Genomic DNA, 15,292 nt, shown 5'->3' with positions numbered 1-15,292 from the left:
GAACAGACAGTTACTTGCTTTTTCAGGCCCAAAATTTGCAGACAGCTACCTGCTCCCACAGGAAGAAACCTTGAGCAGAACCAGACTCTATGGTAACTGCCTTCTGCTGTGACCGGCTGGCAGGGAGAAGAGAGAAAAGGGGGGTGGAGAAAGAAGAAGAGTGCCATGAGAGACAGAGGGATAGGGTGAATATAGGCTAACATTATTTTAAGTGGAAAAGATGAACATTTAACTTTACCAAAGAGGAGTCACCTATCGAGTTTCAGTCTTTTGTGAAACAATGCAGCCAGACCCCTCTTACCTCAGACTAGTTTTATATCATCATTCGTTTCACGGAAAGTGATTTAAAATAGAATTCATCACCTGTTGCTTCATAGCCTTATGGAAGACATTTTATTCTAAATAAAACACATTTCAGATGCAAATAATTAGTTCCATTAAATAAATAATTTTGTCTTTCTGTGTGGCCAAACGTTTCACCAGTGCTGGGCTTTAACCAGCAAATACTTTCTCAGGAGAGTAAAGCAAAGTGGAAGTAAAAACTGTTCACATAATAATAATCATCGTTGGAGGCTGCGGTCACATCTTAAGAAAAAGAAAAAAGCTGCTAACTGACTTTCTGTCCTCCACACCTCAGATGAACAAAGGGATCACTATAAATAGAGCTGTTTGTAGAAAGGTGAGGTTTGGAAACTGGTCATGCTGGGTTTCTGGCTGACTCCCATGGGAAAGTACTTATGGGCTGGAAGAAAAGGAAAAAAAAGAAGAAAACTTTTGTTTTGCATTGAAGACGAGGAGACCAAATATTTAACTAAATCACAAAGTTTGTGAAGTAAAAAAAGGGATTAAAATAAATCTGATTGGACAGTAAGAAGAAAGAAATTGTTGAAGAATATAAAACAGAATTTACAATAAAATATTTTGTCTGCAGATTATTAAAGACTATGTTGTCTGATTCGAAGTCACTTTGTAACAATGTTGTTTCACCAAAGCTTCAATAATGACCTCTAAGTAAAACCAAATACATCTTTTTTTTGTTTTTGTTGGTCCAGACTTTTCAACGAAGGCCGGTGGTCCAATCTGCCCTCGCGTCCCTCACAAGATATCTAACGTAACAATATAATAATCATGGTCAAAGGTCATTTTGTCTTCCTGGGGCGTGGTTAAGTTTATGTGAGCTAACTCTTAAGGTAACTTAGACTTGTTTTAACAGTTACTATGAGAGAATCAAAATATTTGGCTAAAGTGACTAATAATGCTACATTAATAGAAACTAATTTACAGTGAAAACAGTAGTTAGTGAAGTATATTTAACTGTTTGTGGAGATTTGACCATTAGACAAAATTCCGATTATGTATCTGTTTCCTGACCAATCCCTGTAAATATGGAATCTAATGAAATGAATGAACAACAGGACTTTACAGTGGTCACAAACCCACTCATCCTAAAAACAACGTAAGCACCGTGATAAGTGATTCTAGATTTTAACATTTTGTGTAAAAAGACGTTTTGAAAGACTTTAAAGAGAAATATAAACATATATCTCACTGTAATTAATTTATATCCACGAACAAAACATTTTACTTTATGAAAGAGAAGCTCTCAGTGTGGACTTTTCCTGGTGACCTGATCTTCTGAACTTGATGAAACCAATTTTCTTTTTATAGATTTACCAATTTTATTCTTGAGCCCTAGGCTGTTCAACTGCAGTGTACTGCCTTGGACTCTACTACTACTACTACTCTGACACTCGCTCAGCCTTCCTGGATTTGCTGTATCACCTGACTCATTTATAACCTTTGACCGCTTCCTGAAGCGATATAAAAGTAAGTTGCCAGAACATGTTACGCTTGAAACGCTTATTTACCAGATCGTAGGTAAATTATTGTTTTGAACAAGATCATTCAACGCAAAAGTGGGAGGTCATTTGAATTACAGGCTTTACAAACTTTTAATCCTTAAGTTAAGTCGAGACAAATGTGCCAAATTTCCAAAAGGAACAATTTTTTGAATCTGTCTCGAACTGTAAATGATCATAAATATGATAAATATGATTAGTAATTTGTCTTCATGGACCCAAAACTTTTACAATTTGTCATCGTAAGAATGAATTCTCCGAAGGTCAATTTGCTGATATTTATATTGCAACACAACAAAAGTGTGTTGGTCCCAGGTAAACCACTTAATCAAGACCCAACTGTGAAACCAACATATTTAATTTGAACTATATTGCCTCCATTGGTTAAACCAAATGTAACAAGTTTGGTTTTCTAAAATTAAAAAAAAAGTCAAAAGTTCAAAGGCTTCCTGGAGATTTTGTTTCTTTGTTCTTAAAATATATATTTCCTACTGGGTGTATTTCTCAAACAGTGTTGTAGGCGTGGCTCACCCAATACAACCTTTACCTCTCACCTAAAACTAAACCTCAAAGAAACATAGCCGTGTGTTGCAGGTTGATATCATTTACAGCTCCGTATCGCTCCATTACATGTGGACTTTAGAAGAATCAGTTACTTTCCTCACCTTTACATGTAGCAACCAACTGCTATTTTGCTGCTAATGTTTCAAAAAATGAGTGATAGTCCTTTTTTTAGATCAAATCATTACTTTTAGTCAAATGGAGCAATGATAAGGGGTGTGTATTGGTGATACAAAACATATCCTGATACAAGGCCGACAATACAATATATTGTGATACTGTAGTAACAAGGATATGTATATGTGTAGTATTGTCGAGTACTTGACGCTGGTGCCGCAGAATTTACAGACCACATGACTCTTGATGAAGTCGTAACTGATTTCATTCGTTTGAAACCAAAATATCTCCAAACATCAGCTTTAAAAGTTGCTGGAGTCGACTGTATCCTCTCGTCCTTAGTCATCGCCAGAATGTCGTGGGATTTTATTGTTCCTTTAGCTGTGGAGAGCGTAACAACGGCTGCCATCTAGCGGCCAGAAGTTCAATTGCAACACAAAAACGAACAAATGCGGCAAATAGTTGTAGATTCATTGTAAATAAAATAAAAAAGATTATTTTATTTTATACGATTTATTGACTATATACCATGAAAGAAGTATGATAAAAATTCAATGGCGAAAAAAAATTGTGATACATGAGTGTATGGATGTATTCTTATACCACTTACAAAGACAGGAAAGAATGTAAGTAATAAAACGAAAAAAACAAGAAGATTTACTTTTTTCATGCAAACCTTCATTTTCTAGTTTAGTCACATGTTTATGGGTGTTTTAAAGTGACACTAAACCTGCAGATAAATATGATTAGGAGTCATAATAAATAGGGTTTTATCCAAAAATATCTAAGAAAAAAAACAGAAGTTTTTTGGTTTACGGGCTAATGCTAGCTAGTGCTCTTTTTCTGACTAAATCTGGCAAAAATAACCAGGTGTGTCATCTTTTCCGTGTCTCAAAAGGTGAACTTTTGGGTCTTAATTTATTATTACAAGGCTGTTTACTTAAATACAAATAATAATAAAACTGTATATTTAGCAAACCAGCTTTACCCAGCATCAGCTAATAAAGAACAGTTTCAATACATTCATGTTACAGTCCAAGTCAGTGAAGCAGCGTTTCCTTTCACGACACAATGCACATTACAGTAATAGAGAATATTGAACCCTCTTTTGAACGTCATGATTTATCGTCCACCACTCAAATCTCCAGAGTCTCTTTTGCCACTTAAAGTAACTAGCCAGGCGCCACTTTACGCCCTCCCAGATGTGGAGCCTGACTGTTGGGGGCGCAAATGTATCACGGTGAGTACAGTCTATTATAATAATATATAAGGTTCTGCACTGTGTTAAGATGATTAGAGGAATGAAGAACTGCATTATTGTATCGATACAATCTGTCATCAAACACAAGAGAAGAAAGTGTGGTTGACTTTTGCATGTTTGAATAATTTGCTAAACTAAAAATATATTTTTTAATGACTTCTTTTAACACCTATGTCACTTTCCCTCTTTTTGTAAACAACGTGAGAAATATGAAATGCATTTTTTTTTATAATTATGTAATCTTTACGTCTAAAAAACCCCAAAATTTACCTTTTTCTCTTTCAATGAACTATTACTTACGTTTTCCCCTTCTGGAGTCCTCACAGAAATCCTGGTGTATGTTTATTTTCATGCGGCTAATAATCAAATTTAAAAATAATTAAAAGATATTTCATTGCACTTTTGAGCAGGGTGGAAGATTGTTTCACTCCACTATCTGGCTCCTATTTCCATTTGAATTTGTGATACAATCTTGGATTCAGTCCAAAATGTGTAAATACAGATGCAAATTTAAAGCGACTTGGATCTGTCGGCCATGTTTTATTATGATGAACCAGTTTTGCTTACACTGGCAGAGTATGATGCAATTACATCAGATACGATGTTGAAGAACCGCTGAGGCGTCGAAACTGCTGAGATAACGATAAGGATTTCACTCCACAGATGAAAATCTGAAAAAAACAGGATATTGCATGGAAGCTATTTACTTGATTTTATCCTGGTGGTATATAAAACATAGGTAATAATAATTAAATGTAGAATCTAATGTAACGCAAACGTGTTTGGCACGAATTAAAAATAATAACGTAAGAACATTTTAATAAAACCTTAATCAATGATTCATAGCAATACAAATAAATGCAAGTTTCATATTTGATTAGTTCTGTGTAATAGATTTTTTTTTTTTCTAAAGGAAACATTTTAAATGACCAACCTAATGAAATAATTTCTCGGAAAATACTAATGCTTGTCTTTGGATTTAGTTATTCTTTAGGAAAAACCTTCTGAACCTCTGCAGATGTTTCCAGGTCACACTCTGCTGACAGAAACACTGAACACATAGAAATAAAGGGAAGGAGATACTTTTTCCTGTTCTCGACTTCCTCTTTAACAATTTGTGGTTTCAGCTGTTATTAGTTAAAATCTCCTGTTTTTTCTAGCATGACTTTATTAACTGTTGGTCATAATCACTGTATACTGGCTGAGTTTAGAACCGAACTGCTTCGGACAATCTTTTGCTTTTTCAGTGACAGCCGCTGAACTTTGACCTGCCGGGGTCGCACATGATCATCTGTATGCACAACAGTGGCTCCCATGAAAGGCCGACCGTGGCTGTGATCAATACAAACTGAGGTTCAGATCGGAACCAGCCGATTAAGATTAAGATCGGAGAGAAGACATTATTGATTTTTTTGTTCCCCCTTTCTTGTTGAAATCCATCTTTCTGATTCCTATAACATGTTTTTGTTTAATCATATTTCTGGTTCTCTAATGAAATTTAAATTCTTCAATAAAGAATATTGGTATCTGACTTCACTTTGTGGATTAAATTGAATGTAAACAAAATCATTATGGCAACTACAACTCACTTATTTTGAGGAAAAGGGCCAAAAGACTGCAGGGATCCATGGAGATGAGAGACATATTCTTTTAACACCTAAAACATTTCTATCGAACATAACCTTAGAATAAAACTATTATTTTAATCGCAAGAATATGAGTGGTTCTAATCCACTTATGTCTGGATTTTATGATAACAATAAACCACTTCAGAGTATTGTTCAAGAAAAATGCTATTTTGAAGCTAATGCTACATAGCATTAGCTTCAAAATAGCATTTCATTTTCTATGTAGCTATGCTAGATAGCATTAGCTAATGCTACATAGCTTCTCTAATGTTACACAGTGAAGCTATGAAGCAGTAGCTTATTTTAGGTGCCTCAAACATAATTTAACAAAAGTAGAATTTGTAAACACCGTTTGTCCATCAGCTCCCCAGAGAGTAGGTGTGTAACTGAGGCAATATGAGAACACAAACCTGTCACACCCAAAGTCCTGACTACTACGACTGGATTATGTTGTATTTGGCACATGTTGTCACTGTGATGGCCTTCGTAGGCTTCTTTAGTCACATGATGAGATTGAGTCATTTCTATGTGTACATTTTTTTTCCCCCAAAAAAGTACAAAAACAAAAAAATATACTTTTTAAAAACACTATAACTAAATCTGAGTCTTCGCATCTTACAGCAGGTTATGTAAATTGAATGCTGATGTCATCAGAGTGGGACGGGCGAGAACGGTGCATTAGGCCTTTTAAATATTTATACACGCCTTTCGTATTTATTGACGTTCTTAAGCAGATTGTTAACGATTAACTGACCAAAGTCCGTGATTCTCGGTGACGTGGCATTTCCTGGTTCTTTTCTCACTTCCTGTTTCTCACGCTTTCCCTCCCTCAAGGTTTATCCATCCCACCCCCCACTAGAGTTCCAGACTTCATCGGGGGAGTTTGTTTGCTTGTGATGACGACACACACACAACAGCAGAGTTCACTCTCTTTTATTAACTCCAGATCCGTTTCGTGAGCACATTCTTCTTGGAAATTGGCAAAACGCAAATGATTCTTTTGCAAGTCACGAGAAATCTTCATATACTTTCGATGAGTCGTACGTCTACGCTGGGATGGTGAGAGGTGATCAGCTCGTGAAAAAAGATGTCAGAGTTGCGCAAAAACAGCACTGGGGTAGGAGGAGAGCTGGAAAACAAAAAGGAAACATTGAGAGGCCATAGATGGTCCACACACATATTCGCCAGCGTCCAACATTCCACCTCAAAAGTCCCCCAAATAATGCTTACTCAACCAATTTTCAACCTTTTCTGTTCCATCACTTTCTTCAGAGGGAATATTTGGCTCATGTTTTTTTTTTGGGGGGGGGGGGGTTCAAACATCCTGATAATGTGCCTGGCTATAACTCCGGTGGTTCAGACGGACCAGTGGGTCAGCAAAAGGCGGAGTCCAGATCACGGCGATGTAACAAGAAACAGCTGTGCCAGAAGGAAAGACGGTCACTTTTACGATAAATATATTCCTTCCCTTTCGCAGCTGGTCAAACCAGAACCAGGTGTCTCTTGTTGAGCGTCTCCTCCGATGAGAAAATAGAATGAGGTCACTGAAATGTAGTGTTAAAATGATTATTTACTTCAATATCTGAGCTACAATTTACTTATTTAATATATATAAATATACATATTTTCCTTTTATATTGGTATAGGCAAAATAATGTTACTTTCAATATAAAAAAAAGAACAAGAATTATATTAATCAACTCCTACTAAATAAAAAGACATAATAAAGACAATACGCTGAGGGGGAGTTGTCTGGGGTTGTTACTAACTTAGTTGAATCTATATTCTAAATAAATAAAAATACACTTAATCTCTTAGATAAAGACAATCGGATTCATAAAGAATATATTAATTTATTTTAAGGATTTTACAACAAATGTTTCAACAAATGTATATCTACTTAATTACAATATGGTCTGTAATAGTTAGCAATAGATGTTGTTTTTTTTACATAGTACAATGTACAATCTGTCTTCTAGATTAAGGAGGCGTGAGGTTAATAGAAAACAAACTGCTTCAGTGTTATTTAAAGTTTAACTTGATTCCGTTTTGTTTTTAGCAAAAATGTTAGCCTTAGCTTGTTAGCTTCAGATAAACCAAATGTGGAATTTATAGGGAATATCTCTAAAATATGTTCTAACGATTTGCCTTTTTGTCTGTTTGTACATATCTAGTGATGCTCCAACTCAGAAACTTGTGGCTAGTGTCGCTAAACAAATGTTTTAAACCTTTTTTTCATTGAATCGGACCCTGGACTTGAGCGATAAGGCCTTTTAATAACTGTTTTTGAAAAATGGGACGTACTGACAGTTCTTATTTTGTCTCTACTACTAAATCCTGTGTCTGATCTTTAAATTTTAGCTCTAAATGTCAGTTTTCTAACCTGACACTTTCAAAAATAAACACGTTTCCTAAAATACAGGTAAATATATTTAGCAGATGGAATGTAACACATGATGTGAGGACAGAAGATTAAGTATAATAGAATGTTCAGCCTTTAGCAAGTTTTTTTTCTAAGCTTATATTAGTTTTATGTCCATGATTGAAAGTGTTTGTATCTAAAAAGTGTCATTTGAAGATTTAACATCATTCCTTGTTGCTAAAGACAAAATATGTTAGCATTAGCTGGCTAAACAAATTGTGGAATTTTTACTCTTTTGATATATTTAAATGAAAAGTGTGTATAAAACTGAGGGTTTTGTCTGCTTGTACATATCTAGCGATGCTCTAACTTAGAGCCGCTGAAGTTTTGATCCGGAGCCTGCGGCTCGTGTCACTAAACAAATGTTTTAAAGCTTCTTATTGAATTCGAACCAGTCAAAGAGCGGCCGACTGGTCGATGGTCCACTGATGGCTAATAACATTATCTCAGGCTGCCATTGGCAGAGAGGTCCTAGCATTGATCCTTCTCTCCTCCAGCTCTGAAGCTCGCCTCCATCCTGGCTTTCATTTGTTTATGAAATATTGATATTGGCTGCTCTCTCTCTCAGAGATGAACTCATGGAAAAGTCAGTCCTGATGCTGGAAAACTTTTTTATTTGGCTCTCACTCTTAATAATAAAAAGAAGTAATTAAGGTTCTTACGGTTTCTATTTTCGTGAAACATTACGCTTTAAATCTGTAGTTTTAGTTTCCTTTCGTGCAAATATAAATCTTTAGCGCCCTCTGTCTGCACTCCCTCGCTATTACCTCCCAACTCTCGCTTCAACCACATCTTTGTATCTGCGGCTGCAGTAGATCAGATGTTTCCCATGACGACAGCGTGGATTGACGGGCGACCACAGTCAGAGCCTTGTATACAGGAGAAGGGCTCCTGGGATCAATATTTGTTACCAAGACAAAGCCCACAGAACCACTAATGAATCCTGAATCTCTGGCTCACGGGATGCTGCTGCTCTCCACACAGAGAATACATATTTTAAGACACTGTTTTAATATTAAATGAGCCTCAGGTACCAGAGATTTAAGACAATTGCCATAGCAATTTCTTCCCCCTTTAAAATCGTTTTATATTTTTTTCATAGTTCATCTTTGGTTTGTATTAAAGTAAAGTCTGTGTAAAATTTAAAAAAAATAATAAACTGTATTAGTAAATACATGGAAATATTCACATCGTGTCCATGTCCATTTTTTAGTGTTGCAACTAATCTTCCGGCTGCTAGATGGCAGCAGTCATTGCCTCCCTTGGCCGCTAAAGGAAAAGATATGATTCTGCGAGATTACAGTGATGACTGAGGACGAGGGGATACAGTCGACTCCAGTAGCTTTTAAAAGCTAATGTTAGGTCTGTAACTTCTCAAACCGAGTCACAGCATTTGTTCATTTTTGTGTCGCAATTAAACTTCTGGCCTCTAGATGGCAGCCGTTATTACGCTCTCCGCAGCTAAAGGAACAATAAAAGCCCACGCCATCCCGGCGGTGACTAAGAACGAGAGGATACAGTCGACTCCAGTAGCTTTTAAAAGCGAATGTTAGGTCTATAACTTCTCAAACCGAGTTACAGCATTTGTTCATTTTTGTGTCGCAATTAAACCTCTGGCCGCTAGATGGTAGGCGTTATTACGCTCTCCGCAGCTAAAGGAACAATAAAAGCCCACGCCTCTCCGGCGGTGACTAAGAACGAGAGGATACAGTCGACTCCTGCTGCTTATAAAACTGATGTTTGGAGATATTTTGGTTTCAAAACAAATGAAAGCCGTTACGACTTCGTCAAGAGTCATGTGGTCTGTAAATTCTGCAACAACAGAGTCTAGTACTCGACAATACTACAAATATATCCTTGTTTCTACAGTATCACAGTATATTGTATCGTTGACCCTTTATCGTCAGATTCTGGCCAATACTGCGATAATCTTAGATTTCTGTATCATGAGACATTAGTGTTTTTTTTTAGCATCAGCACATTTTGTTGCATTTTCTGAAAACGGAATGACAATAAAAAATAATTTAAATGATCAGGATTTTTGTCAAAACATTTGTTTGTTTAAATTTTATTTTACTTTAACTACTTTTTTTTACCTCTAACCAAAATATTTTAATTGTGATGCTAGCTGTTACACTAATGTATTCACATTACATAAGGGGTGTCAAATCAATCATAGTTGGGTTGAGTTTGCTTGCCGAGCAAATGTGTATCAATCAGACATCAAAATGAAATATCGTGGTTTTTCAATTTCTGATGTTAGAAATTCATATTCAAAGTGTGACGGTACACATTTACTAAAATATTTATACAATCAGGTTTCTGTGTCGCAGGTCTAAGCTGTCGTCTGGCGCACCTGTCTGTCTCCCTTACTTCACTATTTCAAAGTGGGATTACTGTGATTCGAGAGCCTGTTAGTCACCCGTCTGGGTTTATCTTATACTTGGTATGTGACGAGAAAGACAGGTGCACCTGAGTCAAGGTGAGTTTGCGTAGTGACTCTTTTGTCCATTGTTTTTGGCTTTTGTTCTCCTGCTTAAAATAAACAAAAACAATAATGAGTTCATCTGATAGTTGTAAAAACCAGCAAAAAAACATCCAATTCTACAACGTTGTGCTGTAGCGTAAAAGCACCTGTTGCTCCTGCCACATCTCATATAAACCCTGAACACATCTATCGCAATATAAAATAACAGCCACACTCTGCACCTACGAGGTTCTAATGACTGATTCCTTCCTGCAGAGCAGAGCACTTTGCAGGATAATAGCTCGGCCTGACAATATTCATACACGATCAAGCCAAAGCCGCGGTCAGGAAATGCTGACTTATGTGTAAATACTGATTCAATTAGCTCCAGGCCCTGTTGCTGAGCATGCAGGGCTGTGTTTTAACAACCGCAGAGCTGCATAAATCACATTTGTACAAGACAGACGAGCTTTATTAGATTAGCCTTGTTTACACATTTATTTACCGTTAATCAGAAAAAGTCATGTAACGATTTGGTTTGGATTTTCTTTTTAGATTATTAAATAATTAATCATTTTTGAAATATTTTCCAATCTAAAATAAATCATTTTATTCTTGGGATTGATAGTACACCATCCATCCATCTATTCTGATCCTAGTCTAGAAAGGTGCTTTACAAACCTTTACTTACTTACTTGTATTGTTTCAGCAGAAACATTCAGTGTGTCAGCAGGTCTGTGCGTAAAGACAATGGTGAGATGTGGAAATTTGCATTTAGATAGATACACTTTAATAATCCCAATCTGGAGATCTCCTCCAAAATTCCGAGATTCCTCCTCCCGGGGAATTGGTAACAATAATCATTTTGAAATGTTGACCCCTTTACCTTGTGAGTCAATTTTTTTTTTTTTTAATTATATTTAGTTGAATTGGTTGGGTCTGGCTGGAGAGTGGGCTGAGAAGATGGAGCATGTGCAGGAGAAAATGCAAGAGGCTCTTCAAGAAGCACACTCAGAAAAATGAATCATGTTTGATATTTATTTAAATGACTTTTTTCAAGATATACTTGGAACATAATTAGTTCCAAGTAAATGTGTTATCTGTATAAACGGACACAATGATTCTGATAATAGCCACCTTTCAAAAGCTAATTTGATATAAAAACTATATGTAAATACATACTTTACAGTGGGAAAAAAAACGTTTTTACATTCAAATGTTTTTTTTTAATTTTGTGTGGAAAACACATGGAAGAGAGGTCACGACCAGTCATGAGGAAACAATATATTCACAAAACATTAATCATCACCTACTTATTATATATACAATATTCTAAGACTGATATCGAATCGTTATTGGTCGATACTCAAAGGTCCAAGTCGGATCGGTGCAATCCTTACTTGGAACCGCTGAAGTTTTGATCCGGAACCTGTGGCTCGTGTCACTAAACAAATGTTTTAAAGCTTCTTATTGAATTCGAACCAGTCAAAGAGCGGCCGACTGGTCGATGGTCCACTGATGGATAATAACATTATCTCAGGCTGCCATTGGCAGAGAGGTCCTAGCATTGATCCTTCTCTCCTCCAGCTCTGAAGCTCGCCTCCATCCTGGCTTTCATTTGTTTATGAAATATTGATATTGGCTGCTCTCTCTCTCAGAGATGAACTCATGGAAAAGTCAGTCCTGATGCTGGAAAACTTTTTTATTTGGCTTCTACACAGACATAATTACATTTTTTTTAAGCATTTTTATTAATATTTATATTTCCATGAAACATTTCAAACTGTATTTTAATTATCTTTTGCTGCTCTTCGTGAAATTATAAATCTTTAGCGCCCTCTGTCCGCGAACCCTCGCTATTACCTCCCAACTCTTGCTTCAACCACATCTTTGTATCTGCGGCTGCAGTAGATCATTCAACACACGTTTCCCATGACGACAGCGTGGATTGACGGGCGACCACAGTCAGAGCCTTGTATACAGGAGAAGAGCTTCTGGGATCAATATTTGTTACCAAGACAAAGCCCACAGAACCACTAATGAATCCTCTGGCCTACAGGATGCTGCCGCTCTCCACACAAAGAATACATATTTTATGACATTGTTTAAATATTAAATGAGCCTCAATTACTAGAGATTTAAGACAATTGTCATAGCAACTTACTAAAGTGAAAAAAGAACCGCCAAACATTATAATTAATATAATTATTAGTAGAATTATTTTTTATTAGTAGTATAAAAAAAACCCAAAACTATCGATTTCTTCTTTCACAATATTTTGTATTTTTTTTATCATTCTTCATTTATGGTTTATATCTCAAAGAAATATGTAAACATAAAAAGAATGGAAAATAAATTACAATTCACATGCAAATATTGACTGCATTTGTTCATTGTTGTATTGAAATGAATCTAAATAGCAGCAGTCGATACGTCCTACGCAGCTAAAGGAACAATAAAATCCCACGAGTTCCCGCCGATTACTAAGGACAAGAGGATACAGTCGACTCCAGCCGCTTTTAAACATGATGTTTGGACATATTTTGGTTTGAAAACGGATGGAAGCAGTTACGACTTCAACAACAGTCTGTAAATTATTCAACACCAGAGTCAACTACTCGACAATACTACAAATATATCCTTGTTCCTATAGAATCACACTGTATCACAATATTTTGTATAGTTTCTCCTGAATCTCCATATGTATTGTATTGCCATATTCTTGCCAATAAACACCCATATGTATAATGGTAAAAATGTGACTTCAGTGTGTAACACTTAATTTAAGGACCTAAGTTGACAGAAAATTCTGACACGAGAAGACACAAATCTGTGATTGAAAAAAGAAAATAATTGAATGATGTTTGAAAATAATTTGGATGAATGTATGGATTCTAGCAGTGATTTTCTTTTTTTAATTGAATTAATTTTTAACGCTAAATGTAATCATCCTTTGGATAAAGAAGTGACATAAATTGAAAATCTTACGATTTTTAAAATTCTTGAAATTGTTTTTAGTTACTTTCAAGATTCTGGTAACATAATTTGGAGGGCCGTAATTGGCTTCCAGGCCTTGAGTTTGACAGGTTAGATAATAGATACCTTATCGGTTCTGGAGGTCTCTGGTTTGTTTTTTGTGTCCTAGGTCTAAACTGTCGTCTGGCGCACCTGTCCGTCTGCCTTACTTCACTATTTCAAAGTGGGATTACCGTGATTCGAGAGCCTGTGTTAGTCACCCGTCTGGGTTTATCTTATACTTGGTATGTGACAAGAAAAACAGGTGCACCTGAGGCAAGATGAGTTTGCATAGTGACTCTTTTGTCAATTGTTTTTGGCTTTTGTTCTCCTGCATAAAACAAACAAAAAAAATGATGAGTTCATCTGATAGTTGTAAAAACCAGCAAAAAAACATCCAATTCTACAACGTTGTGCTGTAGCGTAAAAGCACCTGTTGCTCCTGCCACATCTCATATAAACCCTGAACACATCTATCGCAATATAAAATAACAGCCACAGTCTGCACCTACGAGGTTCTAATGACTGATTCCTTCCTGCAGAGCCGAGCACTTTGCAGGATAATAGCTCGGCCTGACAATATTCATACACGATAAAGCCAAAGCAGTGGTCAGGAAATGCTGACTTACGTGTAAATACTGATTAAATTAGCTCCAGTGCCTGTTGCTGAGCATGCAGGGCTGTGTTTTAACAACCGCAGAGCTGAATAAATCACATTTGTACAAGACAGACGAGCTTTATTAGATTACCCTTGTTTACACATTTATTTACCATTAATATTCATTAGGCAAACTCATGTAACGACTTCGTTCGGATTTAAAAAATAATGATTAAATACGTTTACATTTTTAAAAATATTTTTTCAATTTGTAATGAGTAGGATTTAGCATGCTATTATTGTAATGCTATCAGTAGCCGTAACGGTAGACTTAGCATTGGTAGCAATGCTAGCAGTTGATATAAAAGAAATTAGCATGGTAGCATGCTAGACTCATAATGCTAGCAGTGGCTGTAAGGCTATCATTAGCATTGGTAACCGTGCTAGCAGTTTATATGCAGGTAATTAAAATAGTCTGCTATAATTATAATTCTAGCAGTGGCTGTAATGGAAGGGTTAGCTTTGGTAGCATTGCTAGCAGTTTATACGGAAGCAAGTAAACTAGCATTTATACATGTAGTGCTAGCTGTAGCTGTATTGGTAGCAGTACGAGCAGTTTATATGAAAGCAAGTAAAAAAGCATTCTATAGTTGTAATGCTAGCAGTAGCTGCAATTGAAGCGCTAGCATTGGTAGCAGAGCTAGCAGTTGATATAAAACCAAGTAAAGTAGCACGCTACACTTGTAATGCTAGCAGTAGCTGTAATAATAGCATTAGCATTTATAGCAGTTCTAGCAGTTTATATGGAAGTAAGTAAACTAGCATGCTATTCTTATAATTCTAGCAGTAGCTGTTATGGTAGCAGTGCTAGCAGTTTATATTGAAATAAGTAAACTTGCATTCTATTCTTGTAATGCTAGCAGTAGCTGTAATAGAAGCTTTAGCATTGGTAACAGTGCTAGCAGTTTATATGGAAGTAAGTAAACTTGCATTCTATTCTTGTAATTCTAGCAGTAGCTGTAATGGTAGCAGTGCTAGCAGTTTATATGGAAGCAAGTAAAAAGCATACTATAGTTGTAATGCTAGCAGTAGGTGCAATTGACGCATTGGCATCGGTAGCAGTACTAACAGTTTATGTAAAGACAAGTAAACTAGCATGCTATTCTTGTAATGCTAGGAGTAGCTGCAATGGTAGCAGTGCTAGCAATTGATATGGAAGCAAGTAAAAAGCATGCTATAGTGGAATGCTAGTTAATAGTACTATACCTATAATAGTAATTATATGCATGTCCTCGAAAAGCGCTATATAAATAAATATTACTTACTTACTTACTTACTTGTATTGCAATAGGTTGTTGGCTCAC

The sequence above is a fragment of the Callionymus lyra genome, chromosome 17 (assembly GCF_982586985.1).
Source record: "Callionymus lyra chromosome 17, fCalLyr1.hap1.1, whole genome shotgun sequence".
Classification (NCBI taxonomy): domain Eukaryota; kingdom Metazoa; phylum Chordata; class Actinopteri; order Syngnathiformes; family Callionymidae; genus Callionymus; species Callionymus lyra.
Note: the sequence above shows the minus strand (reverse complement) of the source record.